At 38.6% G+C, this 23,794-nt stretch overlaps 1 pseudogene; it reads left to right on the forward strand.

Annotated features, from left to right (window-relative positions):
• The first annotated feature begins 15,798 nt into the window (after window positions 1-15,798).
• LOC130041777 (cAMP-regulated phosphoprotein 19-like) lies at window positions 15,799-16,155 on the forward strand (annotated as a pseudogene).
• The last annotated feature ends 7,639 nt before the right edge of the window (window positions 16,156-23,794 follow it).

The following is a 23,794-nucleotide window of genomic DNA, read 5'->3' on the forward strand; positions in this document are numbered from 1 at the left end:
GAGTACAGTGGTTATAAGCTATGTTCCTTGAAACATACAAAAACTTATGGTAAAAAAACAGGGCAAAGAGAGGAAATGCACTCTGGGTTGCTCAACCCATAGCAATTGAGGTGGCAGAGAACAATGACTGACACCAACAGAATATTTATGTAAATTATTAAAGCCACAAGGCTAAACATGAAGAAAATGTATTCAGCATAAAATTGCAAAGTTATTCATAATTGGGTTTTAGACATACAATATTTTAATATCAATCCCTTCACCAGTGTCCACTTCCCTTCATCAGTGCCCTCCCCACAACCTCATTTTCCTCCCATCTGCTTTCTGCTCTTTTTTTAAATACACATTTTCGCATTGTGGTTTACAGTAGTGTTGCTGATAGGGTTTCATACATAACATGATATCACCTTAAGAAATTATATTTAAATATTTTTTAAATTTTATTTTATAACACTCTAATTTACAAAGTTGTTCATAATAAACTGTTTCAGGCATTCAATGCTCCAATACCAATCCCACCATCAATGTAATCTTCCTTCCACCAGCATCTTTGATTTCCTACCCACCATCCAAACCTTTCCTCTTAGCAGACACAGATTTATTTCATATTGCTTGTTACAACAAAAAGGCAAATGGATTTTTCACAAGCAGATAAAAGTCAATTTGTGATAATTATTATATTTCACATGGTGTTACAAAGTCATCTGAGGATTTACTGAGCTTGTTGGTGCCAGTTGAACCTTTGTTATTATTTTTGTTAACTGAGTTTGGTGGTCTTCTATGCACCTTTCTTATCAAATTTTATGTGCTTCTACTGGTTTATCATGCTATGAAGTTTGGAGGTGTTGCATGACTATCACTTCAGGAGCTTTGAAGCTGGAATGATTTGGTGGCTTGGTGTCTTGATGAGGTTCAGCTGTGGAGCTGGACCATTTGTATGCCACAGGGTATAGTATGTAAGTGGGGGATGTTGGGCCTTCAGACTGAATGGGGTACATGTCTATTTTGGGAATTTTGTTCTATGTGTGAGGCAAGCATGTTTATAAACCCAAGAAATTACATGAAGGCTGGGAATGGGTGGTCAGAATGTTTAAATTGGAGGAACTGTGGAAACACAAGATCATAGAATTGTATGTTTATATCTCAGTTGTTATTGATTCTACTCTTTTCTTCTTTAATGACCAAAAGATGTTCTTGTTGGATATCTTTCTCTCTCTCTCTCTCCAATGAGAACATATATACAAAATTTATTTAATATATGACTTTTTAAACATCTATTTAATATATGTGGCTTTATTGTCTATGTAAGAGGCTTATTCTGAATGGTTTCATAATAATGTAAGCTTCCTCTTAACTATACCTCTTTCATGTGTCCCACCCCATTCAATCAACATGTTTGGGACTAGGCTATTATGATCAACCATTAGGCATCTCGCAGCATGTCATACAATGCAGAAAACTGGAGAAAACTGACAGAGGCTGAGAGAGTTAACAGATCAGAACACATCTCTTCCCCTTAAGTGAAGGATAGAGGAAAGAAAGGAGGATGGAAGCATCTAGGTTGCTAAGCAAGTTAAGCAACATTGGCAAAACTTTGGGAGAATTCTTTTTTTTTTCATTTTTTATAATTTTATTTATTGAGTCACTGTGAAAGCAGTTACAAAGTTTTCAGGTTTAAGTCTCAGTCATACAATGAAATACCTGTACCTTCACCAGTGCCCATTCTCCACCCCCAACAACCTCAGTATACCCCCATCCCACACCCTCCCCCTACCTGTGGGGCAGATGATTTCTACATTACTCTCTCTCTCTACTTTGATTACATTCAATATTTTGACACCAGACCCAACATTAACATTTGGGATTTTACCCCATCACTCAGATCTGCTGAAAAGGCAACAGTAGACAATTTCTTTTCTACTGCTGGTTATGAAAAACATATGATGTCGCGTGACTGCAGTAGTGGCCTCGCAATTTTGAAATTCCAAAATTTTAATAATTAAATTTGGAGGGATTTCTGCCAAAACCTACTGGGTTCCGAGATTTATTCTTGAGTCTCTGGATCATGGCGATTAATTAGCTTGATCAGGAGCCTGAGAGGCCATTCGTGGGCGGCGACTCGAGGTCTCGTTAGGATGGGGAGGAAAGGGCCGGCTCCACCCCCATCCCACGAGGCCCTGTGTGTCTCATCACTGCAGGCCCAAACCTGACTGTCCAGTGGCCTCTGAAGGATGGTGGCCACTGGGCCGCCAGGGGGAACAGGCCAAGGCACAAAACCTATTCCCACCTGGGTTGGCCCAGTGCTGCTAACCTACTGCAGGGACTGTATGCATTTCTGCCAAAAGCCATTGGGTTTTGAGATTTGTTTCTGAGTCTCTGGGATCATGGCTATTTTACAGCTTGATCAGGAGCCAGAGAGGTTGTTTGTTGTCAGCAACTTGGGGTCTCATTGGGGTGGGAAAGGAAAGGGCCGGTACCACCCCCATCCCGTGAGGCCCCACGTGTCTTGTCACTGCGGGCCTAAACCTGACTGTCCAATGGCCTCTGGCAGATGGTAGCCACTGGGCCACCAAGGGTGAGCAGGAAGAGGGACAGCACCCTTTTCCCCCTGGATGGCCTAGCGACAGTAACCTTCTGCTCGATCCGGATGCATTTCTTCCAAAAGCCGCTGGGTTTCGAGATTTGTTTCTGAGTCTCTGGGATTATGGCTGTTAAGTAGCTTGATCAGGAGCCAGAGAGGCCTTTAGTGGGCAGTGACTCGAGGTCTCCTTGGAATAAGGAGGAAAGAGCCGGCTCCACCCCCATCCCATGAGGCCCCATGTGTCTCATCACTGTGGGCCCAAACTGTCCAGTGTCCTATGGAGGATGGCGGCCACTGGACTGCCAGGGGGAACAGACCAAGGTACGAAACTTATTCCCACATGGGGTGGCCGAGTGCTTACTGTAACTTACTGCAGGGCCTGGACGCATTTCTGCCAAAAGCCGTTGGATTTTGAGATTTGTTTCTGAGTCTCTGGGATCATGTCCTTTAAGCAGTTCAATCAGGAACCAGAGAGGCCATGCCTTCAATTATATAGCTGAGCCGGAGGTGGTTTGTGGGTGTGTCTCCCACATACCTAACTTTTGGTCATTTACTTTCTTGGTAAACTTTGTCCCAAGTTTTTGGGGTCTGGCCAAAGGCACAGCAGCAATTTTGGGGTATCTGAAAGTCTGAAGGCGCCTTCAGGCTGCTGATACACACACCTCACAGGTACAGATTGACCTGCTGGCTGCATCATACCCCCCCTTGGGAGAATTCTTGAACTAAAAGTTAATCACTGGAGAAATTCTCTGCCTCCTCTGGGAAAAATCTGCTCAAGACTTTTGTTGTGCTTATTCATTGCCTGGAAGTAGGTTGTGGTAAGAACAGCCCTGACATCAAAGGAAAGATGGCTTTCCTTGGATATCATAGCAGCAGCAGTATGAGGTCCTTGGTCAATTGCACTCCCTGCAGTGAGGAATATGTGAAGTTCATTCTCATAGCTTACACAGCTTGTGATTTAGTCACAAGTTAGGTCAGAAAACATGTCTCCTTTATGCAGCAGATGGGAATGTGTTCAAGATTCTAAGGAAACATTTGGCAGGAAATTACCAATTAATGTAATTTCTTTCCAGGATGCTTACTGTCTTCTACATGGATGAAGTCAGAGAAGAAATGATATTTGGGAAGTGGGGTGAATTTGTTCTTTTGTATCTAAGGTGAACAAGTTTTACAAATCTCCAAAAATATACTGATGATGAACCCAAACATTTGAATCAGAACAATATTATAAAATTAAAGTCATATGATAGTTACATTGGTCTATTAGCCTTATTCGTTTTTATACATAGTTATTTCTCATGACTGAAACTTGTTTTCTGTAAAGATTAGAAGAATTCTCAGCATTCATCAGTTTTTTTCTGCCTCCATTCCATCCTCTTCTATTTTGATATATTAGAAAGCTATGAAAACAATGTGTCTTAAACTCATGGATGCAAAATTATTTTTTAAATTAGATATACGTACTGGGTCTGTGAGTCAAAAGGAGTAAAAGAAAAATGACTTTTTCTTCAGTTGTTGTTACTGGCAAGTTGGCCATGGCATGTGAATATTGAAAGAGTTTAGCGGATGTGACCATAATCATTTTGTAATTGTTGGATTGTGGGCATGAATGGTAGTTGTGGTCATGGCCCAAACAGCAGTTTCCTAATCTCTAGTTGTCATAATAAGGTGACCTTGAAATCTGTAGTTGAGGAGTATTTTTCTGACTAAGGCTCCCAGGGTCTAGGACAATGTCTATATAATTCTCTAATACCTAGTATTAAGCTCTATGCTTGAATGGTCTGAAGAAGTTTCTGTTTTAAGTAGTCAGTCTTTATTATATAGCAACTAAACTCCCCTTGAAGCTAATTTGTATATTAATTTCTTTGTTTGTGTTTTTATTCTCTCAACAAGAATTTACCTGTTTTGTTACTGAGTGACAGTCTTTCACCAGACATTGTGCAAGATACTGAGAAGTCTCTAGTAAATCAGATACAGGTTCTTTAAGTGCTTAAAAATGTTTACAATCAAAATCTGGTTTCATGATGGGGTGGGTAAGCAGTATACAAAAAACTATAATCATTGAAAGGGCCTATAAATAAAGGACTAATATAGAATGCCAAAGAGGAAATGAAAAAAGAGGGAAAACTTAAAATTATGAAACAAATAAGTGATACATTATGATGGGTTTATATATATTATATTTAATCTTTACAGCGTTACTGTGAAGTAATGTATTACCCCTATTTGGCAGTTGCACAAACTAAAGTTCAAGAAGGTAAGTTATCTTGTCAGAAGCTCTTAATCAGGATCTTCCTGGTCCTAAACTCAATGTTCTTCATAACATTAGACTGCTTTGCAATCTCTAGGTCTTCTTGAGGATGCCTTGGCGCCTATCTGGCTCATGGGACTTACCAACCTGTCCAAAATTCATTAATTCATTTCTAGTTTCCTATTCCATTTAAATTTCTATTACCTATTTCTGCATTTTGGTTTTATTCGACCTGACCACCAATGCCTTATATCTTTTGCTACTGACTTTTTGACACTTTTCTGTGCACTATGGTCCTTTATGTATCTTCATCTCTTTGTGGGCTGGAGCAATAGCACAGTGGGTAGGCCATTTGCCTTGCATGTGACCGACCCAGGTTTGATTCCTCTGTCCCTCTAGGAGAGCCCAGCAAGCTAGTGAGAGTATCCCACCTACGTGGCAAAGCCTGACATATTCAATATGCTAAAACCAGTAACAACAAGTATCACAATGGAGATGTTACTGGGCCCACTCAAGCAAATCAATGAATAACAGGAGGATAGTGCTACATCTCTATGTGCTTCATCTTTCTTGACTCATATATATCTCCTCTCTTCCACTTTCCCCCCATCCCACTCATTTTTTCTGTTGGTTACCCATTATATTTCCCAAGGTAAGTCCCTAGTGTAAAGCATGTGGACCTTTGTATTTCTCATTACATGTTCAAGTTTCTGAAACAGAGGATTTTATCTTCTTTCTGGGTTCCATCTCTGAATGGGAGAGTTAAGAAACACTTATTTGCCTCCTAGTTATCATTGAAGTATTCCTTTTGTTAGTGCATAAGAATTCCCATCCTTTTCATTGTTAGATTCTGTTTTCTTCCATAGACTACTCTTTTCTCACAAGAAAATTTGGTGAAGCTATTGTTTCTTCATTCTCTGCTAGGTTCTGAAGGAAGGGAATAACATTTCATAACAAGCCATATGGATGGTTTCATGTACATTGAGATGGCATGCAATGTAGAAATGCCTGCTAGATTAAATATATATTATTCACGGGGCTACAGATTTAGTGAGAAAGAAAAAACTTTAATTTGCTCTTGCTTTTGGTTAAATCTTCTCTTGTGCTATGATCACATAGTAATTGCAGTTCTTTTGGCGGAAAGATCCATTCCTTCTCTGCTGATGGCCAATGTGTTCTGAAAGGGCATCATCAGGGCAAAGTGGTGGTTTAAAGGGTAATATCATAGTGTTTAAAAAAATCTTTTTTAGAAAAAGAAATAAATCCCATCATACTTATTTTTAAAGGCAATTTTAGCTTTTGAAAAGACTTACATTTTCTTTTGAACTGAAAGGAAGAAGCCAGTGCAATTGTGGCTCAATTTTACCCTTTATCTTAATTTCTCTTGCATATAAGACTCCATACCAATGCACAGTCTCCAAGATTCTAGTGCAATGGTGCCTTCCAAGATTTCCGAGTATCTGAACTGGAATTTCAGTAGTAAAGATTCAGTAGTAAAGTAGATTATGGTTTTGCATTTTGTGGTAAGCCCCTTAACCTTTTCAAAGAATGTAATAATGACAAACCAATTATAATAACTCAAGATCTCATTTCCTTTCCATTTAATAAAAACTTAAATAGGTAGAGTTAGGAGATTTCTTCTAAATAAATGACCTTTACTTGGCCCTTGGCTAGAAGGGCCCTTTTACATTCCCCTGTGAAATGGCTGCTAAAAAGTTAATGGAATATGAAACTGAATTAGTAAGCAAGTTATCGAGTTCAAGGGAAATTAAAGTTCCATTATACTTTGTTTAGTAAACTAAGGATTCAGACTTGGGAGCCACACTTTTGAAAATTACTTACAAACTGGAATTTATAGGGGAAAAAAAATTGGTGTTCTAACGTGGTGAAACCTGTGTTTTATAAGGATGGGTGAAGTCACTAGGTTAGAAAAGTTAAGAATCTGGAATGGAAAACAAAAGAAGCAGGTAGAAGCCAATGTTATACATTATTACAGTGTGGAATTCATCTTTCAGTTTGGAACATGATACTAAAATGTAACAGTGAAGAGAAAAAACCCTTATTGAATATTTATCACTTATTCTTTGTGATTTTTATGATTTAATTTTTGTTGAGGCACATCATAAGACACTCCCTACCCATTTTCCATAATATCACACCATATTTGATGGGGTTCAGATAGTAGGCAACAAATCATAGAAGGAAATATATATATATATGCATATATATATTTATATGCCTCTCGGGGAGCCCGGCAAGCTACTGAGAGTATCCCGCCCACCTGGCAGAGCCTGGCAAGCTATCTGTGGTGTATTCGATATGCCCAAAACAGTAACAATAACGGGTCTCATTACCCTGACCCTGAAAGAGCCTCCAATATGGCAGTGTTGGGAAAGACGAGTAAGGAGAGGCTGCTAAAATCTCAGGGGTGGGACAAATGGAGACGTTATTGGTGCCCACTTGAGTAAATCGATGAGCAGTGGGATGATAGTGATACAGTGAATTTTTGTTGCTTCCCCCCCCCACACACACTTTTCCCCTCTTTTTTTTCCCTGGTGGGTGGTGGAGGAGCTGAGGAGCCTTCTAGTTTTTGGTACTCAGGAGGCTTGGGTGCCTCATCAGTAATCCTTGGCCAAAAATTGTTCAAAGCAAGGGCCAGAGGATATGGTGCTGCTCAGGCGCTGAGTACCAGGGATTTCCTGGGAACACTGACAGTATGCAGGGGCCCCAAGTACTTTGCCTGGAGATGCTATGGGAACCACTTGGTATCAAGGATTGAACCTTGGCCAGGTGCATGAGAGACACATACCCCAACTGTACATGTAGCCCAGCCCCGTTTTTGTTTGTTTTAACAATTTTAGAAATTCAGAGTTATGTCTTATTATCCCCACTTCACAAATGAGAAAACTGAGGCTTAGGAAATTTGACTGAAGTTAGATAGTTAATAAAGGCCCGAGCAGAGTTTAAACTCAGGTCCCTCTGACTCTAAACGTCAGGCCCTTAAAGACAAAACATACACATTCCAAAAACAAGTGGTAGTGAACAAATGACTGCCTGGATGGGGAGACAAGTAAGTAAGTAAGTAAAGGCCCTCCCGTTGATCATCGATTTGCTCTAGCGGGACCAGTAACGTCTCCATTGGAGACTTTGTTGTTACTGTGTCTGGCATATCGAATACGTCACGGGGAGCTTGCCAGGCTCTGCCATGCGGGCGAGATACTCTCGGTAGCTTGCCGGGCTCTCCGAGAGGGGCGGAGGAATCGAACTCGGGTCGGCCATGTTGGCTGCGTGCGAGGCAAACACCCTTTTGTTTTTTGGGCACATCAGTGCTTAGGAATTACTCTTCGCAGGGCTTAAATGGACTATATGGGGATCCAGGGATAGAACCTGGGTCAATCATATGCAAGGCAAATACCTTACTCCACTGTACAATCTCTCTGCCCCTAACAAAAAATAATCCATGATGGTGTTTTTGTGTCTTCTTACCTGATGCTGTGAGAAACTGATTTGCCTCCTATTTCTGTGCAATAGTGAGGTGATTGCATTCCACTCATCTCAATTTATAGAGCAAATGCCGTGGCATGGGTTCAATGGAAATTTTCTCCCTTGTGTTCTAATCTATTGCTGATGTGACAAGGACAGCATTGTCAGAGCAGCTCCTAATTAAATAGTTCAGAGCTTCATTGGGAAGACGTGGTTGCATTCAGGACTCACCAGGCAAGTGTTGACATCACAGTTGACACTAATTGGTCTCTTGGCTGGCAGTCTCAACACAACACAGGGACTGGACACTAAGTGGGGGACAGGGCTACCAGGCTTACTGAAATCATCTTTGAGGGAGACTCACAGACCATCACTATTGGTCGGGAATGTTTATGGCACAGGCTAGACATTATGGTTTAACTTGTCATTTTGATTTCCTATCCTTCAGAGAATATCAACTGAGTGCTTAGATCCCTGGCACTATTCTGTTGAACACTTACACACATATGGATAGATGTGCAAATGCATATACATGCATACTTAGGCTTATATGTGTGTGCTCTCAGACATTGGAAGAATATAATATAGTACAATTGTTGCTGTATCTGTTGTAGAAGTAGGACTAATCTATTTAATTAATCTTTCTCCTCCAGGGATGCGATAAGTATTCAGGAGCCCAGACTATCCTAGAAGGTTTTCTTTTGGAAGATAAAGATGAATTCTTGCTTTTTTACCTTAATAGCTTGAGCAGGTAAAAAGACATGAGTGCCACTTGTTCAGCCCCAGCTCCCATGGCAGAGTTTTGTATTGGAGACATGCTGCATTATGAGACCTTCCCAGCTCAGGAACTTGGGAATTCAAGAATTGACTCTTTCTTTTGCACAAAACTGCACAGACCACTGGAAAATATCAAGATAGGACCTGATAGATAGTACAGCAGGTAAGGGACTTTCCTCACATGTGGCTGATCCAGGTTCAATCCCTGGCACTGTTTATAGTCCCCCAAGCACTGCCTGGTATGATCTGTGAGTACAGAACCAGAATAAACACTGATCGCTTCCGGTGACACTGTCCATGCCCTAATTCCGCACACAAACAACAGACCTTCAAAACATATTAGAAAATCTGTTAAGGATCAGGATTCTCTGTTTATCACTGATTTTGTCTTTATACTTTAAATGCCATGATCCTGACTTTTAAAAAACACTATAAAGAATAATTCTTTCCTTGATTTTATAGATAATGGGAATGAGACTTAAGAAGAAAGACTTAATATGCAATGTCTTATAATAGGCAAGAAGCAGAACAATAACGTGTTTTCATTCTTTTGATCCTAAATTTAGTCACTTTTCTAATATATGGCTCCCCTTAGCACATTCCTTTCTTTCTCACTTGTTTTCCACCTGTCTCTCCAGGAGAGACAGCACACACATTTAGCATATTCTTCCTTGTCTCAATAATTTCATTCAAGTTTTTCTAGTATGCTTTGCTTGATATCATACATGTAAATGATAAAAGCATATGGTTTTTCTTTCCCTCAGATACCTCACCTTCTACTTCTAGGAGAAACAGCCATAAGCTTATATTTGTTCTCCTTCCTTGTGAACCTAAGTATGAAGAATAAATTGGGGTTGATATTCAGCCAGCAACCCACAAAGGGCCTGGGACAAATTAGACTTTGAATTAATAGGTGTTCTTTTAAATGAGGGGTGCAAAGTGAGCATTTGTAGGATAAGAGAAATGCTGTGACAGTTCTTACGCAAATAAGTTTTGAGTACTTGCTCATTTTATAACCTAGTTATTGAATAATGCATTTTTGAAAATGTTCATTTTAAAAAAATCATCCTATATTTTTTTACTATCATACTTGCCTCTTAACTTCAGTGGAATTCCATCAAAGAAAAAGCATGTTGGTTTTAAAATTTTATTTATTTTTAGTGGTACTTGAAGTAACATTTGAAATTCTGGAATCTTAAGTAGTTTTGTGCTTTGTTTCTATGTGTGTTATTGCATAAGATTTCTTTTATGAGAAAAGAGAAGGAATCAAAATGACAACAATAGTTGGAAATGATCATTTTGGACAAGAACTGAGTGTTGAAAGTAGATAAAAAGATATACCTGATAACCTTTCATTATTTTAAACCATAGGCTGAAAAGGAAAGTGTGTGTGTGTGTGTGTGAGAGAGAGAGAGAGAGAGAGAGAGAGAGAGAAAGAGAGAGAGAATGTGAGAGAGAAAAGAAAAGTGGCAGGGTGGCAGAGGGGGGGAACTAAGACCATTGGTGGTGGTAAAAGTACACTGGTACACTGGTGAAGAGACAGGTATTGGAATATTAAATGGCAAATCCAATCATGAACAACTTTGTAACTGTGTTTATCACTGTGATTCAATTAAAATTTTTTAAAAGGCAAAAAAAATGAATTATTTTAATGCTATCAATAAGCATTTCAACTAATCAAAAAAATTTCTTCTATTAACTTGTTGTTACTATATTTGTAAGCAAATTGTCATCATTATCCCTAAATCTAGCTTTGGATATTGAATTTTAAAATGCTGCTTCTGAAATGCTGTGTATGTAGCTTCTTACGCTCCAGACATTTCAACTCACTTTCCTTGAGTGTGTTTTGGTGACATTTGACTTCTATTACTGGGGCAACTGGTCTTTTCAAGGTTCCTCTGAAAACTCTACAATTTGTTGAGAGTAGAACTGGGACTCTTCTTTCCAGTTGGTTATCTGGGTGTGACATTAAGCGTGGAGTCTTCCACCCGGGGGATACTGCCTTTGATTTGGGCTTAACTGTCTGAGTAAATGAGCACCAACTGGCTGAGATTTCTCTTTATTTTTAATTTCTTGTTTCTTTTTCTTTTTGAGTCACACCCGTTGATGCTCATGGGTTACTCCTGGCTCTGCCCTCAGGAATTACTCCTGGCAGTGCTCGGGGGACCATATGGGATACAAGGAATTCGAACCTGGGTCGGCTGCGTGCAAGGCAAACGCCCTACCCGCTGTACTATCACTCCAGCCCCTCTCTTTATTTTCCGACTTTGAGAAAAGCATCATTCAGTGGGTCGGTTTTCAGAAGAAAAAGGCTTCACTCAACTCACAGACATTTCAAATACCTTGTCAACCAAACAGTATAGCCTTCTGAACCAGAGCTTCAGAGTTATATTTCAAGAGCACCATCATGTGAAGATGAAGAAATTAGGCTGAAGAAACTTAAATTCATTAAATGGGATACTTAGTACTCCTTTCTCCTTCCTATTCAAGACAGTGACTTTGATTTTCAAGGGTGTGCCTTAAGTGGACAAGGACATCTTTTTCTGGCTTCCCTGAGACCTACTGTTCAGAACTGCAGAAATAGCTCTGAGTTCCTGCTTTCAAAATTAATGCAGAAGGTCAGTTATTCTGAACCAATGGTAAATCAATAAAAATTGCATTAAAAAGTAAATGAAAATTTTTAGTTTAGAGAAAAGAAAGAAAAATACTCTGATATTTAAAGATAATATACTTTATTACTTAAATAGCAAAGAAATGTTGAGACTTTTTTTAACCTCAAACAATAGTTATTTTAAAAGGTTCTTTTTTATTCATTCATCCAATAAATATTTTATGTGCTCTTTCTAGTTTTTAATAATGCCCCAAATTTATAGAGCCTTTACATGGTGCCAAGACTGTGTTAAATAGCTTGCAAGCAATATTTCATTTGAGCCTCTCAAAATTTTTATGAAGGTATTATTATCAATTCCATTTAATAAATGAGGAAAGAGAATTTACATAGGCCAAGGAAAATTAAGGGCAGAATACTAATAAGTATTATGGAGAATATTAAGAAAAGATAAATCTTCACTTCCAATTCTAGAATGTTAGAGAAGGAACCTTAGAAATATTCCACATAACTATCTCATTTTGTAGTTTGTATAAAGCTCTGAGAGTTTCAATTATTTATCCAAAGATCTAATTAAAAACAGGCGCTGAGTAAAATCAAGAACCCAACACTCATTCCAGTGTGCTTTCCATTATATACTGCCTTTCTCCAGGCATCTAAAATACTGTAGAGATACTACTTCTCACCTCCAGTTCCCAACATTGTAATGGTGAAAGTGAGCATATTCTTAATGCATAAATGTGGAGTATCCATGAGATGTTCCTGAGGTGTAGGAAGGAGAAGGTTGTTAGGAGCCTTGGGGTTTTCGAAAGGTTGGATGGAGAAGGCAGGTTTTTAGCTCAACCCTAAGCAAATGGAAGATCTGACTCTTCAGGGAGTGAACAGATGAGAATCAGAGCTGAGCAAGGCCTGAGTTCCCAAGAGGGACAGAGAACTGCCTGGTGGGCAGAGGGTTCATATAAGGGAGCAAAGAAAACAACAGAGGCTGGTTATTGCAGTCTTTGCATACCAGGTGTACCAAAGATAGGAGAGGTACACCTGGGTTCTAGGAATAATCTAGAAAATTTATGATAAGGTCCTAGGCAGAATATTTGCTTTAAGGCGATAGAAAAAGGACATTTTTCATGTGGTGACAAGATTTAGGGCATTTCAGAAACAAGAAATACAAATTGGGTGACTTGGCAGATGTGGGGTGTGGGACGTTGGAGGTGGGAATAAGAAAATGTCTTTGGGAAGCAGGAATGATGTGATTCAACTCTGGGGTCAGAAAGGTGCAACGACACTGGCCTTGATGCAGTCGATTTTTGCACCTTATTGATTTTCTTGAACAGACCATTTTCACCTCATTGATTTTGTCAGTTGATTGACCAGTATTTTCCTGTTGGTTAGAGGTCACTCTGTTCTTTTTAGATTCATTTTGGCATCTTACTACTTCTTCTTGTTAGTGTGTGCTATTCCAATTATGACTGCCAGCTATTGACCAAATGTGACATTTTCACCTTTGATAGTTTTGCTATTTGAAAAAAGGTTGAGGATGCAATCAAGAACGTGAACTAACAGAGTTCAGGCTTAGCTCAGCTATCCTGAGAGAAGTGTCACCAGAGGTAGCAAAGAGTTGCTGTATTCATGAAGGTGACACCATCCATTTGTATTAAATCTGGGGTAGACCACTGGGGCAGGAGAAAAAAAGATTCACCTGGTGAACTAGTTTTCCTCTGAGTCACCTGCTCACACTATTTATCACCCTCCCCTGACCACCACCACCTCTGCCTTCTGCCCAATTACAGGGAATCCAGTTGAAGAAAGCCATGAAATAATCCCTGACCAAAAGTTACTGCATAATCCTAAATTCATATACTCCTCAGTAAAGATAAAAATTGGTATTGATGCATTATTTTTACAAATGACTCTATTGACTTCTTAAAATTTTATCCTTCAACCCCAACTGGTTCAGTCTAGGATGGGACCTATGACGCTAGAAGTTCAAAAAACTCTTCAAGTGATTTTAACAAACTTGTTTGATGCTTGCTGTTTGCAGACCTTTGGTCTGTGTGTGCTCCAGGAATTTTCACTTATCACTATTCTTTAAGTTTAGGGCTTTTTAGGACACACACTCTTTCCATTGTGAGGATCTTCTAATTTTCCGTTCTTCTTGTAAGAAAAGCTTTCTTCCTCTTGTTTAACAATGGCTTTCTACCTCTTTTTTAAAAGTATAGTGAAATGCTAAATTACTCATCTTAGAGCTACCAGCATATATATGTTTTAAATTATATTTATTTTGTAGAATGAAAATATTTGGGTTCAGTCCAAGAACCAACAGTTAGACTAGACAAGCAACTTGGATGATTGGGGTAGAACAGGGTCTTCCCTATTGGAAGTCTTATATTTTGTCTTCATTTTATTTTCCCATAAACAGGTTGGGAATTAATGACAGATTAAAGTGTTTTACTATTAACTCATAAATTTTATGCCTTTTTACACTTTTCAATTTTGAAGAAGCAATCTTGAAAAAGTACAAGTGTTTTCAATTTCTCTGAAAATTTTCTTCCCGGGGAACCAAAATAATGTATGATAATGCTAGTAATTTTCTTTAATGAGTTTTTACTAGGGTTATTTTCAAACATATCCTCTACTAGGTACTAGTACCTAGTAGTACCTCTACTAGGTACTACTTACTCAGTACTTTCAAACATATTTTATACTTAATTTATAGAAAAACCATTTGAGATAGAGATAATTAATATCCACCCTCACTTGATAGATGAACATGTAAAGGTTACAGGCATTAGCAGTATTTCCATAACTATATAACCAGTGAGCAGTGAAACAAGAATTGCGCATAACTCATATATTTTAAGGATTGAGTACTAAACTATCACATTGTGTTGTTTGTACTGTGTTATCTGATAAAGAAAGGGGCAGGATGAGGGTAAAATCATCCTCAGATATTGATATTTCACTGTGTCATCTCAAGTCAAGGGGAAGCACAGGTGTTTCTTGATGGAAAGGAATGTGACAACTAAAAGTAGTTTCTTGACATATATGCTAACTTCAGAGATATATGCTAACTTCAGAATAAACTGAATGCTTTTTTGTCTGGATTTTTACCTGAAAGTCCATCACATGCTCCCAGAACAGCATTGTCTTAAGTTCATTAAACTCATTTTGCAATTTATGAGTTAATAGTAAAAAACTTTAATCTGTCATTAATTCCCAACCTAGAGTTTTCAGGTTTTTAGTTAAATTGCTTGGAATTTCTCTATTTCATACTTTATACAAGTTCCATTGCTTTAAATATATTGAGGTTCGTTTTTTATTCCAGAACATGATCTTAGTGTTTACCTTCATCTGAGAAGAATGTCTTTTCTGGGACAGATGTAGCTTAGCAGTAGAGCACTTGCCTTGCATATATGAGGCTCTGAATACAATCCCTGTGTGTGCAAACAGGTAAATAAAAATAAAAGGAATGTGTTTTCTGCTTTTGTTGGATAGAGTATCCTATAAAGGTCATGTAACTTAAATTAGTTGATGGTGCTGTTCCTTATTGATGTTTTGTATTGTTGTCATTTGTTGGTAGGGGTATGTTGAAGTTATAATTATGAATTTGTTTATTCTTTCAGTTGGTTTACTTTTTATCTTGCCTTTTAAAATATACAATTAACAACTTGTGCATATAATTGGTGAATTTATTTTTAGTTCTTGGGAGGTGAGGTGTACCAATTGCGCTCAGGGCTTAATCCTGACTCTCAGGGATCACTCCTGATGGTATTAGGGGGACAATATGAGGTCCTGAGATAGAACTTGAGTTGGACATGTATAAGGCAAGTGTCATACTCCTGTGCTTTCTCTCCACCCCTTGTCTTGTGACTTAGAACATTGATGATTAGAGTTGTTATTAATATGTGTATTTTTAAGATTTACTGTACAGATAGTTTTCTATTTATTTAGCCTGTTTAAAAAATTTTCTTTCGGGCGGCGGCGGTTCTGTGGTGGGCGCGCGCGCGCGCACGGACCAGGTCGGCGGTGGGGCCTCCGCCGGCCTCGGCCACCCGGTCATCGTCTCGGCCCCGGCGCGTGGCCTGTGGAGGGGGCAGCAGCATGTCCGCGGAAGGCTTGGAGGCGGCGTCCGCCAAGGAGCAGAAGGAAATGGAAGATAAAGTGACTTTGAAGAAGCAAAATTAAAAGCAAGATACCCTTATCTAGGACAATAACCTGGAGGTTCAGATTTCTTAAGGAAACAACTACAAAAAGGGCAAAAATATTTTGATTCTGGGGATTATAACATGGCTAAGGCAAAAATGAAGAACAAGCAACTTCCTGCTGCTGCAACCCCGGATAAGGCAGAGGTCACTGGTGACCACATCCCCACTCCACAGGACCTCCCTCAGCGGAAACCATCTCTTGTTGCTAGCAAGCTGGCTGACTGATTAAAAGAGCTGAACTGCATGAACCTCATTCCTATTGTTTCTTTTTTGATGTTCCTTCTCTTTTTCTTGTTATTCACTAAGTCATTTGAGAGTGACAATTTCATAGGTAGTGGTAGTATGTATACTGCTGTATAAGGGAATATACAGGTGTCACGTTTTGATTAGTTTAACAGTGCACTGATGGAAAAGGGTATGTTAGCAACGTGAAGTAAGCTACTGGAAAGTAATTGTATATATTCCCTAACTCCTAGTCTAGGACTGGTTCCAACAAATAACAAGCAAGTTTTACAGTTCTATTGTTCTTTATCTTCATAATAACTTTATATGTTACACTTATCTAATATAACCTGTATGGCATTGATTTCTTACATAATTTCCTTTTGAATTTTTGTAAAGACAAGAAAGAAAAAGAACAAAAAGCAAGTTTAAGACCAAAAGTTGGAAGAAAGGTCACATATTTCAAATCTAAATAGATGGGGCTCTAAAACATTTCTATCTCTGTGCTTGAACTTGAATGGCCTTAAACCTGTTTCAGCTTTAACAGTAGAACTTTACTTGGGCAATATTTGCCCTCTGGTGTAACTTAGTCACTCCAGTGCTTAACAGCTGCGCTCCTGTTCTTCAGTTGTGTAGGGCTAGAACACCTTTCATTGACGATGTGAATGAAGTGTGCATGTGCATCGACTGTTGAACCCACTTTGTGCCATTCTTGTAAATACAGTGGTTTTGCACAACCTCTCACAAATACCTGTATTAATTTCCCATGAAAATATAGGTGATGTGCCAACCAAAAGCACAAGAATTCCCACACTACACTGTATGTCATTAGAGCTTTTGTATGTTAAAGAGCAATTTATTTACAGTCTTGGGCTTGTAGAATAAACCAAACTCAAACCTGCTCAGTCTGCTATGGACATGCTTTCTCAGTTGTTCCTGATACCCATGATAATCAGTGGCCTTGTGCAAATAGGGTATGTTGCTTAGGCATATCTTTTGTCTATGCAGACCATCTCATTTTGACTTTAATGAAAATTTCAGTTCATGTAATTTAATGTTTAACTTTTTAAATGTAAAATCTTTTACTTCCACAGTCAGTTTTTGGGACACCAGAATAAAGAGCTTCAATATTCTGCCTCCTGTGATCCCCTCCATCTTCCTTGCTTCTTTGCCTTGAAAGTTGTGGGGCTGCACTGCTGGGTGTGCGGGAAACTTAGATGAGATAGCCTTCCTCCAGTTGCCTCTGCTGAATGCTCTTACTTTGTAACACAGTAATGATGTTATAATTTTCTGTTGTTACCCACTCAATCCTGTATTACTAATAATATTTAACAATTGTTTAAATAAAAGTAACTTTATAATGAAACATATTTAAGAAGACTGGCCCGGGAAACTCTGTAAGTAATTATGATGAGACAACGTGAATTAGGTTTGTGACAAATAACCACATGATAGGTGGGATATATAAATATTAAAATACTAAGATATTTTGCTTCTATATAAAAAATTTTTCTTTCTGTTTTTCAGCCTTGTTGGATTATGTTTTATCATCATCATTGGATATTAATTTAAACTCTCTTTTTAAAGATTTTAGTGATTGTCAATATGCTTGCAATGTACAATTACATACATCTATAACGGGAGCTTTTTTTCAAATATTATTATAAATCTTTTTGTGTGACAGACCTTATAAACAAACCCCCAATTTTTCCCTTTCATTATTTGTGATATTTTTGTCATAGAATTTACCTTCACTCATGATATGAACATATAGTACTCTGATACTATTTTTTTGTTTTAGGTAATATAACTTTAGGCCTCAAAATGAGAAAAATTATTTTTTTAAATCATCAGGTTCTTATCATTCCTCTATGTGGAACCAGATTTTTATTGATTTAAAATCTGATATTTTAGTGTTTAAAAATGTTTATTTGAGCAAAAGAGATAGCTCAATGTCCTCAGCACATGCTTTGCATGTGGGAGACCACGGTTCAATCTCTGGCACTGCATGGAATGACCTCTGAGCACAAAACTTGGACTAGCTTTTAAGCACCACTGGGTGCGGTTCCAAAAAACAAAACACAAAAGTTGAAATATTTCTTTGTTATTTCTTTTAATGCAGGTCTTCTGGTAATGAATTACATTTTGCTTATTTGGGAAAGTATTTCTCTTTTGCTTCAGAAATATATTAGTTCTTGAGAGATAGTATGAGTTTAATAATAATAAGTAATAATAAGTCCTCCCGTTGTTCATCGATTTGATCAAGCGGGCCCAGTAACGTCTCCATCATGAGACTTGTTGTTACTGTGTTTGGCATATCGAAATACATCATGGGGAGCTTGCCAGGCTCTACCGTGTGGGCGAGGTACTCTCAGTAGCTTGCCGGGCTCTCCAAGAGGGACGGAGGAATCGAACTCGGGTCTGCCATGTTGGCCGCTTGTAAGGCAAACACCCTACTGCTGTGCTATCGCTCCAGCATTGTTAATAGTCCGATTTCAGTTCACGTTATTACTCTACTTAGTATATCACAATCCCCTCTTCCAATCTTCTGGAATGCATTCTCGTGTTTATTTCTCTTTTCATCCGTGGAGTTTCTGACTACAAGGAATTAAATGGTTTTGGACCACTCCTTTACCTACTTTGTGTGCATCATTGCAGAAATAAAATGTAGAAAAATACTGTGTTAATTGAAAAGAAATGTTAAAGTAAAATGAACAATAGTCCCTATGCATAGGTATACTATTAATCCAGTTCAGAAAGTGTGTATTTGATAATTAGGACACGAATCATTTGGGAACTGTCTTTAATTTCTGTAGCACATGGAACTGTGTGGCACTTTATCATTAAAGATTATATTATATTTTTCATGTCTTCAGTTATTTGACTACTTAATTCATTATTAGCACATGCCAAAAAATAATAATTTTGAGCATGTATACTCTTCATAATTAAAGTTTTATTTTTATTTATTTTTTGGCTGTACCTGTCCTGGCAGTACTCAGAGGCTGCTTTTGGCTTGGTGCTCTAGTATGAGTTTAAGAAACCTTATTTTTTAAAAATTTTTATTAGTGAAACACCATGAGGTACAGTTGTAGACTTACAAATTTTTGTGCTTGGATTTCAGTTATACAATGATCAAATACCCATCCCTCCACCAGTGCCCATTTTCCAACACCACAGGGGCCTGTATCCCTCCTACCCTCCCATCCCCCCCATCCCACCCTGCCTCTGTGGCAGGGCATTCCCTTTTGTTCTCTTTCTCCTTTTGGGTGTTGTGGTTTGCAAAAGAGGCATTGAGTGGCAATCATGTTTGGTCTAGAGTCTACTTTCAGCATGCTTCTCCCATCCTGGGAAGATCCTCCCAACATTTGGTGCTCTCTTCTCTATGTGAGCTCCCTTTTCCCCTAGCATTTGTGGCTGGCCTCCAAATCATGGTGCAAACCTCCTGGTACTAATCTCGGCCACTCTTGGGTGTTAGTCTCCTATTTTGTTACTTTATGTTCCCCAGATGAATGCAATCTTTCTATGTCTCTCCCTATGTTCCTGACTCATTTCACTTACATGATACTTTCCATTTAGTACCACTTGTATGTAAATTTCATGACTTCATATTTTCTAACAGCTACATAGTACTCCATTGTGTAAATGTACCAAAGTTTCTTTAACCAGTCATCTGTTCTGAGGCACTCAGGTTTTTTCCAGATTCTGGCTATTATAAAGAGTGCTGCAATGAACAAACAAGTGCAGATGTCACTTCGACTATAGAAATTGAGCTCCTATTTGACCCAGCAATATCACTCCTGGGAATATATCCCAGAGAGGCAAAAAAAGAACTTTCTTTACATGTGGTCAACCTCAGTTTAATCCCTGGCACTGCATGCAATCCCTTGTGCACTGCTTGGAGTGATTCCTGAGCTCAGAACCAGAGCTAAGTTCTGAATACCATTAGAGTGTGGCCCAAACCCCTTCCTTCCCAAAAGAGAAAAGAAATATATATTTTTGCTTATTACAGAATCTGCTAGCAGGTTTTATTTCACTTTTAGAATAACTTTAAGTTACTCTGTTGTCTCCGAATTTGCTTCTGATAAGTCTCTAATTCTTTACCTTTGTATATTTCAATGTATCCTCCTTTCTTTTCCGGCTCTCTTTCTTCTTTCTGCTCTTATCTCCCTTTCTCCTTTATGCTCTCTTAAAGATGTTCATATTTTATTGTGTTCTCATCAGTTTTTATGTGACAGGCTTACAGTTTCGACTAGTGTCTCCTTGCAGAAGCCTCTTTCCCTATGCTTCAGGTCCCTCAACACTGATGCTTTCAGGTAAATGTTGGGATATGCCTTTTATCTGGCCATAATTTTGTTTTGTTTTTGTTTTGGGGTCATATCCAATAGTCCATAGACTGTCTCCTGAGTCTGTGCTTAGGGATCACTCCTGAAGGTGCTAAAGGGACCAACTATAGTTCCAGTTCTAGGGATTGAATATAGTTTAGGTATGTGCAAGTGCCTAAACCTCTGTACTCTGTAAATCTCTCTAGCTACCTTAATTTTTTTTTTAAGTGTGAGAAGATTCTCTTTTACAGCTTTGTTCATCTTAAGTGGAAACTGGAAATTTCACCATGTACTTGTATGCTTCTGTTTTTGTATGCAGTGTTCATCCTGTCTGAAGTACCACTCTTCCTGTTTTTACTGGCTTCACTGACTTTGTTCTCACGTTCTCAGAAGACAGGGTGGGGCTTATACAGAGATGAAGTCATTAAATAATTTTGTGGATTTAAAGGCAAAAATCAAGACTTCTGGTCAGAAGAGCTTGAATTTGAGTCATCTTTATTCTTCACAAATTCCTTAAGTCTCCATTTACATATTTGTACAGTAGAAATGCATAAAAGTGCCCAACCTCCGGGTGAGATAATAGGTAGGGTAATATGATACTTTCAAAGTTCTGTGCAATCCATCAACCCAGCAATCCCACCTCATCCCAGCTTTCAAGGTTGTCCTGATGAAAATCCCACATTTCCCAGAAAGTTAAGGAGCTAGTGGCTCAGGTGGGAAGACTAGTCTTATGTCACAGAGTGAAATCTCAAACAAAGAAGCAAAAAGCTGATCTGGTCTTGGAAACTGCATATATTTTTTTTTATTTACAAAAACTTATTGCCAAATGCTAAGAAAAATAAATTGATTTCCATCTTTACTGATGTGTTAAAATCGCTGCAATACCTCATATTACCAAATAGATTTACTGTAAAAATTGGAACATAATTGGTACTTCAAGCAGGTCACAAATCTACTTTGGCAGGAACCTATCACTCACAGTACATTGATTATAAAAATTAGTTAATTCAAGATAAACATTATATCCTCTGGTTCCTGGCACAAATCCCTCCGAATCCTCCATGCATTATTGCTACTGAGCTATCAGAGAGCTATCTATCAGGTGGCTTGATTCTCTGCAGACTTGATTTAGATGATACTTATGCTAGTGCATCCACCAAGAAGAGATAGATCTCATTTATTAAATCTGCCAGGCGGGAACTTAAATGATAGGATTTAGTAATATTGCACTAATCTGTTGCTTTTATTTACTGCTCCCTGTCTTACTGGTGTAAATCTTTTCATGGCAAATGTCTCCTAATTCATTCAGTTTGATTCTCCTCAGGAGGAGAAGGTGTGGCGCACTGGCTCACTGTGAAGTACATGATTATGAGAAGAAGCTTTTTTTTTTTCAGCATAGCAGACAATTTGGTCCACCTAGACTCCCTCAAGCAACTTTTTAAGGGTGGTGTTGGTGTTGGTGGTGGTGGTGGTGGTGGTGGTGGTGGTGTGTGTGTGTGTGTGTGTGTGTGTGTGTGTGTAGGGGAGTTGCTTCGGTGAGTTTTCACTTCCAAGAAAAGTCTGCTGTGCTCTCTCTTTTTTTCTCATTTATTTATTTATTTGCAAAACTGCCCTAAGGCTTCCCCAGGCTACTGTGCTTGCTTGTCACACAGAGTAGTCTAGACCTTTAAATCCATTATAGGAGTACCTTTAGGGACTGATGGATTCTGGGGCAGTCAAGCCCAGTTCTTGAGATACACTCCAGACTTTTCCTGTAGGATGAGAATGAAGTCACTCTGCAAACTTGTACCAACGGTGTCCCAAATAACACCTTCACATGGCTGTGTCCCTTTCCACAATAGTGTGCCAATATTTTCATTCCTTGAAGCACTTTCTTAACAAATCAGATATACAGGAATCTTTTTTTCAGAATCAACTTTTGTAAAACCCAACCTAAGATATTCTAAGTGCCAGGTAACAGTGAGGCACACAAATCAACTGTTTCACTTAACCCTTCTGAGAGGTACCATGAATTAAGAATTATCCTTTTATTATAGACAAGGATATGAAACTCAGAGGGCTGAGACATTTAGTCTTTAGTGTTTCAATTATGTCTGCATAAAAGAACACCCCTAGGAGCTAGAGAAATAGCTTAGGGTTAAGGTTCTTGCCTTACATAATTGATCCTTGCTTGATCATTGGCATCCTGTATGATCCATTGAAATTTGCCAGAAGTGATTCCCGAGAACAGAGCTAATAGTAAACTATGAACACTACTGGATGTAACCCCCAAATCAAAACAAACAGACAAACAAAAAATCCTAAACACAGTGACTTGAATTAATTTTTTTCTCATGAATCTATGGTTTGGGAAGGATGCGGGGCTTATGCTGTGTATTATGCTTTGCTAGAGATGGGACAGCTCTACTATACTACCGGCAGGGTACACACACACACACACACACACACACACACACACTCGCACACACACACACACGCACAAACGCACACACACAGAGGTAAGTGGTGTTAGCCTGGATTCTCTCATTTTTTAAATTTTTTAAAAAAATTTAAAAAATATGGTCTTTGTAATTCCTTGATACCATTTGCATCATGAAAGAGTGTATTTATAATGGATTCTGTGGCCTGAGCATGGAGCAAGTTGATTCTTTAGGTGTCATTAGTGTTAATCATTTCTGGCTAAGTTCTTCACTGGTTTCTGCTTTTCACAGAATACACACCTTGAAGGACCTGGGACTCTTCAGATAGTCTAGTGGGAATGGATAGAATACAGGGGTCAAGGCACTTATATTTTCATGAGATCAACTGTAGTTTGATCCCTAGAATTATATATGGTTCCATGAGCACTGCCAGGAGTGATCCCTGAATATAGAGGAAGAAGTAAGCCTTTAGTCTGCCAGGTGTGCCAGAAAGAAAGAAAGAAAGAAAGAAAGAAAGAAAGAAAGAAAGAAGGAAGAGAAAGTAAGAAAAGAAAGAATGAAGAGAGAGAAAGAAAGAAAGAAAGAAGAGAGAAAGAAAGAATGAAAGAAAGAAGGAAGGAAGAGAGAGAGGAGAGAGAAAGGTAGGAGGAAGAGACAGGAAGAATAGAAGGAAGAAAGGAAGGAAGGAGAGAGGAAAATCTTTCCTCCTTTGTAAGCTCCAATAATGCATATCTCATCACTGACTATATATAAAGGAAAGTTTGTCGAATTATCTGAAAAACGGTTTTACTTTCCCATTGGCAGGGGAGGAGAGTGTGTCTATCGCTATCTTCTTTTCTTGAACTTATCCTTGTTGTTTGAGGTGTGGTTGTCACTTGTGGCCATGAGGTAGCAAACATGAAAAAGAAAAATTAACATGCGTGGT

Source organism: Sorex fumeus, unplaced genomic scaffold (assembly GCF_029834395.1).
Source record: "Sorex fumeus unplaced genomic scaffold, SorFum_2.1 ptg000098l, whole genome shotgun sequence".
NCBI lineage: Eukaryota > Metazoa > Chordata > Mammalia > Eulipotyphla > Soricidae > Sorex > Sorex fumeus.